At 44.7% G+C, this 12,518-nt stretch overlaps 1 long non-coding RNA gene across 1 annotated transcript; it reads left to right on the forward strand.

Annotated features, from left to right (window-relative positions):
- Positions 1-10,819: 10,819 nt before the first annotated feature.
- LOC139081569 (uncharacterized) lies at positions 10,820-12,143 on the forward strand. The gene is made up of 2 exons (XR_011536689.1): positions 10,820-10,910; positions 11,148-12,143. It is a non-coding gene; the product is annotated as an uncharacterized lncRNA (long non-coding RNA).
- Positions 12,144-12,518: the final 375 nt, after the last annotated feature.

Genomic DNA, 12,518 nt, shown 5'->3' on the forward strand with positions numbered 1-12,518 from the left:
CCGTAAAACTGCTGGAGCCTTTTGTTCAGGGGTCGGGGGTTGGGGGGTGGTCTGATGGGTGCTCAACAGTGCGATGACCTCTCAGCTGTGCTGATCTACTTGACCCTCGACTGGTGCACCACTCTATGGAGGAAAATGGAACAGAGGGAGGCGGTGCTTCCCTGGTTTTAGCCTCTTACACCAGCGCAGGAAGTGGTTAAAGGCTTAAGGCTTTCATTTTTGGCTGGCTGCTTTAATCAGCTGCACAGATACCTGACAGCTCATCTAGCACTCTGTCTCTGTCTCTGTCTCTACTCCAGCTCAGCTGAGCTCCTAACACCTTCTCTTGCAGTTTTCATATACATTAGACTACAAGAGCCTTAAGGTCAAAAGTGTTTTTTCCTGATAATAACAGGTAACAGTTAGCATTTGCTGTATGCCAGACTCAATGCTATGCACTTCAATATGCTTTATCTTGACTAATCCCCATGAAAATTGCCTTTACTATTGATGATTATATGCCCAACACAGTCTTACTCCCTTTCTTAAGATGGGAGAATTGTGGTTTAACAACATTAAATGACTTGCCTAGGGTCACACAGCTAATAAGTAGCAAAATGGGAATTGGCACGCAGATGTGTGTGATCTCATGTCTAAGAGTTTCATTACCCTGCTTTCTGACTGTGCTCCTAGGCTCCTCCACATCTGGAACTTGCCTGAATTCCTGGCATGCAGTAGGGGCTCAATAAACGTTTCTTCTATGAATAATTCTCAAGTCTCCATCTTCTGCCCTAATTGCGCAGTCCTATGTCTATCACTAAGGGCATTTCAGTTAGTTGCCCCAAAGTCACTTCTACACAACATGTCCAACACTGAGTTCATCTTCTTCTCCACTTATCCCTTCTTCCCAATGGTTCCGTTTCTCCTCATAATACCACCGTTTTCCAGTTCCCAGGCTAAGAATCCTATAGTCATTTTGTACACATTATTCCCCGACCCTGCCCAGCCTCATATCTAATCTGACATCAAATTGGATTGCTTTCCTCTTTGAAGTGATTCTTAGATTTACATCTTTTCCACCTCTCTGAAACCACTCTGATCTCAGCTCTCCTCACCCAAGCTGATGACCAACACAGTCTCCAGTCTCTGAGCCCATCCCCCTGAGGACACTTCTCCTTCCCCTGGCTTCTCAGACCCTTAACAGCATACATTCCCAAATTCATAGATCTTGGTGATGAGCCATACAAAATTGCATTTTATGATGAAATAATATGCTTGTTTAGGCTTGGGTTAGATGGGAGTTGAGGTCTGTGTCTTGTTTCTTTAAGGAAAGGAGATTGGCAGTTTCAGGTCATCCTAAATGAAATACGAATTCATGAACTTGTCATGCTACAAGGACTACAAGCTGCCCTGGTTGCCCTCCCAGATCATAATTTTCAGCCTTTCACTTCTGATCTCCCACCATTTGCTCCAAAATTCCAATTCCCATTGTTAGCAAACAAGAAAACAAACAAAAAACCCCACCTACTGTTTGTTTATTATGCTTATTATATTTATTATAGTTGTTATACATGGCAAGTTTTCTAGGCACAAAAAATTGCATTGAATAAGTATTTCTATGGCTTTAAAGTATAAACAGAAACAATCCTATTAATAATTGAAAATTATAAATATACTGGTAAGAATCACGTTTGCTGCTCGGGGACCATAAAACAAAGATTTTAAAAGGCAATACAATTGGCTGATTGAATCATGAATTATCGGACAATTAGACTTAGGGAAATGGGAAAACTACCCTCTCGTTCTTAAGATATCCCTACCCTGGGCCACCATCAGTCCCATCCACTAATGGGACCCCATCAGCTTTGAGGCCAGGCCATGAGGAGGGGGTGGAATGAAGGCCTGGAAGTGGGGGTCCAGAAAAGAAAGCAGGTCTGTGCACCCTCTTGGGACCTTGAAACCACTGGTGCCCACCAGCCCACAGTCTCTACTTTCCTGTCCTAAAATCAGAGCACAGGCATTTTAAAGACCATATCCATCAAGAAATATGAAGACTTTGCAGACTATTATGAAAGTTTACACAAATCTGATTATCTCCTCAGTGAACCAAATTACAGTAAGTTCTTCCAACAAGATTAGCATCAAATAGATTTGCTGAATTTACTGCCAGCAGCCTTGGCCAGTAATGGGGAAAGAGCAGAATAAGCAGACTTCTGTCCCTTTCTTAGTCCTTTCCTTCATTCTCCTTTCCCCTCCCCACGCTGAAACTTCTAGATCTTCAAGGGTGGGCTTGTAAATCACACGTGCTATTCGTTCAATGATCTGCATCCACAGGGGCAGAGTTTCCTCTGTTTCCTGCTGCAGGCTGCTCTGTCCATCCCTCCTGCCACACGGTAAACAGCCCTTCATTCTCTCAGCAGCTTTGTCTCTCTTCCCTGGCAGTTCCTGCCCACTGGGAAGTAATAATTGAAGCAAAGGTTGGAGCTGAGATGAAAGTGATTTTTCCTCCCAGGGGTCTGGGTGTGGGTTGGGTGTGAATTGACCCATAATTGGGTGCAGCCTGGGGAGGTCCTGCCTCCATCATTACCTAACTCAGAAATTTAATCAAGATCTAAATCTAAAGTCATTTCCCCTTCGAGGCACCTGCCCAGCTTTCTCTTTGGCATTCAATTTCTAAATCTCTCTTTAATGTACCAGGAGACCAGGACTTGCCATTAGTCATAACTGTCAATCAGCATCCTCCTCCTCCACCTTACCGAGTGGTGTCACATACCTTCACTGCCTCTAACCTCACCACAGCCCAGCTGGAGAGGTGGATTGTTACCTCTCTCATGGAAGATGAGGATGAAGCTCATATGGCACTGAGTCGGGTGGAATTCCATCCTGATGAGACCTCAGGGGACTCTACCCCGTGCTCTGCCCACGTGCCCTTGGCATTCACCTCTGCACATCCAAGGTTGCCACTTAGAATATCTGCATGCCTGGCAAACCAGGAGTTCCAGAGAGCTGAAGGCCCCAGGAGCAGACCTCAGCAAATGAATACAGAGTAGGGGACAAGCACCTAGCTTCCTCGCCCTCAGTTGAGATGACCCCACAGCACGTTCCACACCACCTCCTAAAGTTCCCCAGCAGGACGGGGCTCCAGTTGTCCACAGTGGTAACTGGCTTGATAACACCTTTATTGGCTTCCTTCCTTTCCCTATTCCATTTTCCTACCTCCATGGGTGTTTCCTGGGATTACCTCCCAAAAGCACTCTTGGCCCTAGGATCCGTGTCTCAAGGTCTTGCTTCAGGAGAATCCAAACCAAGACGCATCACTCCAATCTTTGGTGCCCTAACTTCTGGCCTTGCAGTGGCAGCAGTAACAACAGTAGATGATGGGCTTCTCTGGAGCTCCCAGTGGGGCACAGCAGGGGTCTACAAGGTGGGATCCGGGTAGAATTACCTTCCCCCACTCAGAGGTGCAAATCCCACTACTGTGCAGCATGGGATGAATGATGGGCACTCATGAGAGGGCAATGGAGAGAATGCAGCACTGGAAGTCAGGACACCTGGCAGGAGAGAGTGGAAAATGCTTAGTAAAAACCTGAGTTCATTCTGCACTTATTCAACTTTTAAAAAGTGTTTGCTTTTCCATTTATAATCCTAGCTGAGTGACCTCAGGCAAACCATTTAACCACTCTGTGCATTGTTCATTCATCAGACATTTCTAAAGCTGTGTGCCAGGTACAGTCCTAGGTGCACAGATATAGAGATGTCCCTGCCCCCTGGGAGCTCCCAGTCTAGAGGGCAGATCCAGACTGGATCTCTGCTATGATAGAATTAAACTCAAGATGCAGTGAGGAGTGCACGGAGAGCTTCTAGCCAGGCTTAGAAAGCCAGGAAAGGGTTCCTGGAGGAGCTGCCACGTGAGATGAGTCTTGAAGTAGCAGTTAATAAAGGGAAGAGCATCTGCAGCAGGGGGAACAGTACATGACAGATATGGAGTGCAGAGAACCAGAGGGAGACGGCGGCCTGAAGCTGGTTCCACATGGCGTGCTCCTGAACAGGTCACTTCACCGGGTTGGACTGCGTCTTCCCCACTTGACCTGCTTTCTCCAACAATTGGTATAAGATTAAATACCATAATGAATATGCAAGTATAAAGTTCTTTAGAAATATGAAAGATTGAAGAGTGAGCCTGACAGCACTTACCCACCCCTGATGTTGGGAAAGAAGATGGTGATGGGAGAGGGGATACTCTGAAGTAGCCAGAGTGGTTGGAGGGGCCATAAATCAGACTGAGCAGCAGTAAACGTAATCCTGTGTAATGGTATTTGACAGCTGAGGAGGCCCTTTTACAATGATAAATTCTGCATGCTTTTATTGAGCCCCTGTGTCAGGGACTCTCTAGGTGCTGGGAACACAATGATGAACAGGAAAGACACACTTCCGCCCTGGAGAGCACGGAGTGGGAGGGTCAGACAAGTAGACAGGTCATCTCCACAATCGCATTTCACCCTTACAACAGCCACGTGAAGGAGACAAGGCCGAGATTCCACTTCCTGATTTATAAATTAGGAAACCGAGGCCCAGAGAAGAGCAATGACTTGCCAAAAGTCACAACTAGTTCAGGGTGGTGCCAGGACCCACATTAAAGTCCTACCCTGACTCCACGCCATCGTCTGTCCACAGAGACAGACGTTGTCCTCATCCCTAGGCTGACCAGAGTCAGAATAAAGGAAGCCAACTGGGTCTCGCAAGGTGTGAGGTAGATGGGAGAGGTGGCCCCTGATTGCCTGGCAGTAGCCCCCAGGCAGCCGAGGTGGAGAGAATAAACAACTGAGCTTGGAAGTTTCTGGTCCTAAATCCAGGAGGGCCCTCATTTTTCGTATTGGATCCCTTCCACTGCCTCCAGCCCCTCCAGCAAAGCTTGACTCAGGCTTCCTCAGACACTAATTAATTTATTCTGAGAGGAAATAATGTATCCTTGGACTTCCTATGTCATCCTGGCTCCCTCCATGGCTCCCATCTGCTTCCTTCATGCCTGGAAACAAGGAGACGGAAAGGGATAAAAATAAGAGTACAGATAGGTTGCTGCTGATCTGAATGCCCCATATCGAAATCTCTCTTCCAGATATGGCTTTGGGGGCCGTGGAAAAAGGTTGCCGAAGCCTCTGATAAAATACAAACAGCTGTGGGGGGTGTGGCTTAAACTGGGCATGCTGAATGGGAGTCATCAATAATCCGGCGTTTCATCAGGCAGAGCCAGATGTTGAGGCTGGTGGAGGGGGCGTGCTGGGGAGTAGGAATGACAGCAGATTAGCAACCTGTTTTCCAGGAGTGGGAGGCACAAGAGCCCAGGTGCAGAGAGACGATCCCAGGCCAGGGTCAGGGGAGTGACCTTGGGGACCCTCTGTCCAGACAGCTGAAATCCTGGTTAGAGAAGCTCAGTTCACTCATCCACTAGCCACACGTTTACTGAGCACCAGCTGGGAACCAGGCGCTGTACTCAGTGCTAGGAAACAAGGTCAAAAAGACACAGTCTTTGTAATCAAGGGGCTTAGAGTTTAGGATGGGAGACAGGTTAACAACGAGTGAATAGAATATTGTAATCTTTGCACAGTGGGGGCACACAGATGCACCGGCCAATTCTACTTGGGAATATCTGAAAATATTTTATGGTGGAAGGTCAGTCTTGAAAGATGAGTAGGGTTTGCTAGGCAAAGAGGGAGGAAAGGCATCCCAACATTAATAACATTAATATCGACACCCTTTATTGGATGTGTAAACATTCCAGACACGATTCGAAGAGCTTTACATATATATTCTTTCATTCGATGCTCACAATGGCCCTATGTGGTAGGTTTTATTATTATTCTGGTTTTACAGACAAGGAACCTGAGGCCCAGAGCGGTTAAGAAACTTGCCCAAGGTCAGTCAGGGGATCTGAGGTGATTTAGTGGGACTGGACTCATGAAAATTTAAATGGGGGGGGGGGGGTGTGCCTTAAATGATGAAGCTAGAAAGGTGGGCAGGGGTCGGGTCATGAAAGGCCTCGACAGCTTTGCTGAGCAGGATGGATTTCATCCTCCTGCACAGGGAATGGCATGACCTGGCTTCTGCTTTCCACGATTGCTTTGGCAGCAGAATTGAAGGCAGGTAGGCAAAGAGGCCAATTAGGAGAAAATTTCAAGTTCCAGCTGAGAGATAATGAGCTTATGACTAAGTCAGTGCCATTAGCAATGGAGACCTCAAGACCAGAAGACAAAATGGGCAAGAATTTCTGGCTACTCAAAGGAGGAAAAATATGCTTTGTAGAGGCACACAGACCTGAATTTAAGTCCTAGTCATGTCACTTAGCAGTCTTGGGCAAACTGTCCTTTCAGAGTCTCTCCATCTGTAAAATGGAGATGATAATATAAGAGATGATCCTCTGGATTCTAATCACTCAAATCATAATTTTCCATTTGACTGTGAGCTCCTCGAGGGCAGGCACTGAGCCTAAATATTCTTTGTATTGCTAGTACCTGGCACTGTGCCTGGAACACAGTGAGTGCTCAATGCTTCTTTGAATGAACGTTTAATGGTTAGGGATGAGGAAAGCGAAGAATCGAGGGTGATATCAGGTTTCTGCTTGGTTAGCTGATGGATGGTGGTGCCATTCACCAAGACAGAGGATATGAAAGGAATATGGAACATCTGAGAGGGAAAGATCAGGAGCTTTGTTTCAAACAGGGGGGTAGCATTCACTGTGATGAGGCCCCAAGAAATGGTCATGGGAGTGAGTGGCAGCTGAGGAGGAGTGGGAGGCTTTGAAGTGTTGGAGAAGTTTACTCCTAATGGGCCTCCTCATCTTGCTCCCTCTAATTCAGCCTCTCTACTGCTGCCAAAGTGATCCTGGGAAGCAGGAATCAGGCCGTGCCAGATGTATGTGGACTCTGCAAGGCACTGAAGAGTGTAAATAGTATACTATTTTGTTTAAAAAAAAAAAAAAGTGAGTGGGGGCAGGCCTGGTAGTGTAGTGGTTAAGTTCGTGCACTCTGCTTTGTTGGTCTGGGGTTCATGAGTTTGAATCCTGGGCATGGACCTACACACCGCTCATCAAGCCATGCTGTGGTGGCATCCCACATACAAAACAGAGAAAGATTGGTGCAGACATTAGCTCAGCCACAATTTTACTCACCAAAAAAAAAAAAAGTGGAAGGTGTATTTTGGGTTAAATTATGTTCCCCCTAAAAGATATGATCAAGTCCTAACCCCTAGTACCAGTGAATAGGACCTTATTTGGAAATAGAGTCTTTGTAGATATAATCAAATTAAAATGAGTTCACACTGGATTAAGGTGGGCCCTAATCCAACGACCAGTGTCCTAACAAGAAGAGGGAAATTTCGACACAGCGACTGAGAAGAAGACCATGTGATGACAGAGGCAGACAGGGGAGCAATACAGCCATAAGCCAAGGAGCGCCAGGGATTGCTGGCAACCAGCAGAAGCTAGGAGGAGTCAAGGAAGGATTCTTCCCCAGAACATCAGAGAGAACACGGACCTGCCAACACCCAGATTGCAGACTTCCAGCATTCAGAATTGGGAAAGAATAAATTTCTGTGGTTTTAAGCCACCCAGCTTGTGGTACAGTTGGTTACAGCAACCTGAGGAAAATAATACAGAGGGGGATATGAATACATATATATAATTGCTTATGTTTTCAAAACTAAATGATGGAGAGACCTATGAGCTGTTGGCTGATCTAGGTTCGCCTTGTTGGAATGACTAGGGGGGCTCAGCTCTGCTTCATGAGTCTCTAGCAGGGTTGTCCAGGCACATTCTCAGGGCCTTTGTAGAGGTACAAGGGAAGAACAGAAACAGCCAAGGAGCCTTAATGCCTGGGCCTGGAACTGGCACACCATCGCTTCTACTTCATTCCACTGGCCAAAGATAAGCACAAGACCAGCCCAGAGTCAAGGGGATGGTAAAACCGACTCCTCAACTTCTTTGAGAGAGACTAAAAAACATGTACGGCAAAAGGTATGTATGTAGAAGCACACAGGGTGAAGAATTAGAGCCATTAATGCAGTCAGTCTACCACGCTAATATATATGTGTGTGTGTGTGTGTGTGTGTGCGCGTGCGTGTGTGTGTAACGGGATAAAGCAAATGAGTCATGTTTTTATTCATGTTTTTAAGATAAAAAATTTTCAGAATAAGAGACACAAATCAAAGGAAATGCAAAAACAAAAAAACAAGAAGTGCAAGTTGTCATACATATTTTGAGTTGGAAATAACAGTATGAACTCAGGATAAGTTTTTCTTTTTCTAATAAAAAGAAAAATATATTTAAGAATATATTTTACTTTTTCATTTAATTTTTAAGAAAAATTATATTTTCATTTTTCTAAGAAATATGTATTTCTCAGCTCTGTACACCAAAAGACCTAGAAGCAGTACCAAGCTGGTAGCAATGAGCACTGCTACTGTTCATGTTGTGTTCTCAGAGACCATTTCCCGCTGTCAAATGACACAACTAAAACAATTTAGTAGCGAGTTGATGGCCTTTATTCAAAGGAAAACAATCCACAGACTGCGTGAGTACAGTGCCTCACAATCCGCGGAGTCGTCTTCCTGAAGGATTTTGGGCAAGGGTGAGTTTTATAGAGCACTAGAAGCAGTGACATGGAAATAGGGAGAGATTAGCTGGGGTTGCACATTTGACCTCATTTAGAAAGATCAAGGAACAAAGAAAAAAAAGTATAGACCCCAGAGTTGGCTTGGCATTTGGAAATTGGCTGACTGGATATACTTCCTTTCTGGTCAAGAAAGGCGTTTACAGGAACAGGAAGCTCAGTTTGCGGACATGGCACCCCGAGCAGGAGCACTCCATCTTGGATCTAGCTCCATCTTGGCCTAGAAATTTATTTCAACATGCTAAAAGGAACCTGGGCTATTTAGAGAAATGGTTAATTCTGGGCTGGAGCTAGAAACGTACAAGATAACCCTGCATCTTCTTGTTTTGCCTGAAATCAAAGAAGCTCTTGAAGACTTCTGGGTTTATGTCGAAAGAACATTGCAGTCAACTCGACTGGGCCCCTACTAGCCACAGCTGGGAAAAAATGAGCATCAAGAAGAATAAAGACAGCAATGGATTATAGCATGTCATAAATATAAATTCTAAGGTTCATAATTTAAAATACTTTTATATCTTAAAATAAAAAACTCATCATTTGTCACCTTTGGAGGTCGGTGAAAACTGATTTAAAAAAAAGAAAACAATCAATGAAGTGTTTATCCTGCCTTTCTTATATAAACTGTATTCAGGTTACCAAACAGATGATGTTATTTTTAATGGCGAGATCACAGCTAATAATTTCAGGAGGAATTATTGAAACAAAAAACCACCATCATTACAACTCATGATAAAATAATGAATCTAAGCAAGCCTCAGGCTTGTTGGGAAATTCATAATAAATAGGTTACGCTGACATTACTTGAACCATTGATCAGTCTTAACTTTAGCAAAAGTGGAACAACCGAACATCGTGTTTCCCTGACGTGACACAATAGGAAATATACAACACAAACTTTGCCACGTTCATTTGAAAAATGCGAACCAGAATCTAATTGTCTTGGTTTGTGTAACCACAGAAGCAGACCCTGAGACTAGGATTTGTTTGGGAAGTGACCCCAGAAAATTCCAGTAGGGGAGTGGGAAAATGAGACAGGTACACTGTGGATGACTGGACCTCAACCTCACTGGAGAACTTAGCGCAGAACAAATTTCAGAGTTCACCCAACGGAGGGATGATGGAGCTGGGGCCTTTTGCACCAATTCCCGATCCACTGGTTGAAGGTTGCTTCTCATGGATTCTCCCGCATTCCCATGGTGCTCAGAGCACAAGTAAGTGTGCTTCACAGTGAGACAAAAAGTCCTTAGGCAGCAAGATGCCAACCTTCAGCATGTGGAAATGAACGTCCAGGGGTACAGAGAATGCCTCAGTGTCTGCTACAGTAATCAAGACTCTACATCTCACTACTAGTCTGACTACTAGTCTGACTACTACTACTACCACAGTAGAGTAACACATCGAACACTACCACGAGAACAGAATCAGCCAAATACAGAATGTGGGAAGTGCCTCAGGAGAAATGACCGAGTTTCTTCGACAAATTAATAGCTTCAGAAAAAAAGTGTTGTAGATTAAAAGAGACTTAACAGATGGACCAACCTTATGCAATTTGTAAACTTTGGATCCTCATTTACATAAAACAACTATAAAAAGACATTTTTGATATATGCAGAAAAGATTGAACATGGACTGAGTAGTAGACAAATGAAGAAACCACTCACTGCTAGTTTAGTTTAGGGTGATTATGGTGGTGTGGCAATGTGATTTTTTAAAGTCCTTATCTATTAGAGATTTTAAAAAATAAATGAAGCAAAGATGGCAAAATGTTAGCAACTGTTAAATCTAGGTGATGAGTGTATGGGAATTAATTATTCTGTCTACCTTTCTGCCTGTTTAAAACTTTATAAGAGAGGAGAAGGGGAAAGAGGAGGGGGAGAAGGAATGAGGGAGGAGGGGCCCCAGACTACTTAGGTTTCCATCCTGGCTCTGCAGCTTCTGACTGAGTAAACTTGGGCAAGTAACTTAAACTCTCTGCCTGTTTCCTCAACTGCAAATTAAGCTAATAACAGTGCCTAATTCATGAGATTAAAGACTAAGTGAGTCAGTACCAGTAAAGTGCTTACACAACTACGCAGGGAAAACTAGCTATTATTACTCCATCAAGAGGGAATTCCAACCTATAACATCCGGGGACTGCTGAGTCGTGGCCCAATCACATCTGGCTGGGGGTGTGGTTGGGTAGGAACAGGCAGCTCTCCCTGAAAGCAGGCGGTTGGGGAGCGGCAGGGAAGCAGCGCTCAGGGGATGGCAATCCCAAGAGAAGGACAGGTGAGTGCCAGATACACAAAATATGTGAAGGGGACGTGTGACTTCCTAGGTGCATTTCACGACCAGGAAAGAGGTAGCAGTTAAACTGCAAAAAGGCAATTTGGGCACCAATGCAATGGGAGGTGGGGGTGGTGGGGTGAGGCAGAGCCCAAAGGTTTACGGAGGGTCTGGAGGGTCGGTGGGAGAACGCCAAGGAGAGCAGTGGGGGAGCAGGTGCTGACATTTGCTTTCTTCCAGCTGCCACGGGGAGCCCAAGGGTCTGGAACAGGAAGCGTCTGGAAGCGGCGGGTGTAGCCTATACCCATTCGTGAGGCCCCCACGTGCCCAATGACGTGAATATCCATGCTCATCAGACTTCTAGTGACTCTCTCATTCTGGAAGATGAGTGGTGTGCAAACTTCAAAGAGCTTATAGGGCCGAAGTTCTATTTTTCTGGCTCAACTCAAGGTTCTGAAACCAAAGGAAGCATTAATGCCCCACCCTGGAAATGCGGTTTATGTTTCAGTTCTCTCCAGTAGCATAAATACACTTAGCCAAACAGAATGAGCAGTTTGCAGAACGGCTTAGCATACTGGGCTCCGCTCCCTCCTGCGGAGCTCCTGGCAGGTGCAAATCCCTCTGAGGTCACCTCTCTTGACTCCTGGGTGGGGCGTTGGGTTTGCTAGGTTTGGGGGACAAAACTTGCTCCCACACCCCAAACAGCCTTCTGGGCCCTGGGGAGAATTCTCAGGCCCGAGAATTCTGCTAATGCTGCTTCCTCCTACGCTCCACCCAAAAGTGACCATTTTCAGTCTGTCCTGGACTTGAGTGCCCTCTGAGCGAGCACCAGCCTCAGCACACACATTGCCAGGAGCGTGGGAATGAGTGGAGAGAGCAGTGTGGTACAATGGGAAGAGGTTTGAATCTGCAGTTGGGAGAACTGGTTTCAAGCGTTAGCTCTGCCCCTTACCTGCTTATTTATTCATCTGTGTATTTGCTTCTTTCCCTTGGGAAAATCAGTCAACCTCTCTGAGCCTCTGCTTCCTTATTTGTAAAATGGGAATAATAATAAAACCTTGATTGCCTGTGGCTCCTGGGAGACAATGGGAGAGCAGAGGAACTCTTCAAAATTCAATTTCATGCAGAACCCCAATATAGAAAACAGATTTAAATGGTATTTTATATGAATAAATGTATTTGATAAGTTAAGATTTATAATATTAAGTTATTAAAGCCAATAGCTGTAATAATCAAGAGGTTGCTTTGATGAATAGAAAAATTTGAAATTGAGATATTGGCTGATTGTTGCAATCTCATGGATCCTATTTATTTCCCAACTTTATTTTGGTTACACAGAACAAAAATCCTAACTCACACAAATTAGTAGCTGTAAATAGTAACAGTATTTTAAACCTTGTAATCTTAGGATCCTCTTTAATTCTCTTAATACTGGAAGCTTCAAAGAAGAATAATGGGGATTTCCCCTCAAACAGAATCAAGAACAATTTCCAACAGCAGTGCAAATTCTTTATTTTAATATTGAAGTTGAACACAAGGTAACCCACACTGACAACAGATGCTAACCGTCTAGAAAGACAATATCGTCACAATGCATTGTGTTAACTAATT

Source organism: Equus przewalskii, unplaced genomic scaffold (assembly GCF_037783145.1).
Source record: "Equus przewalskii isolate Varuska unplaced genomic scaffold, EquPr2 ChrUn-13, whole genome shotgun sequence".
NCBI classification, from domain to species: domain Eukaryota; kingdom Metazoa; phylum Chordata; class Mammalia; order Perissodactyla; family Equidae; genus Equus; species Equus przewalskii.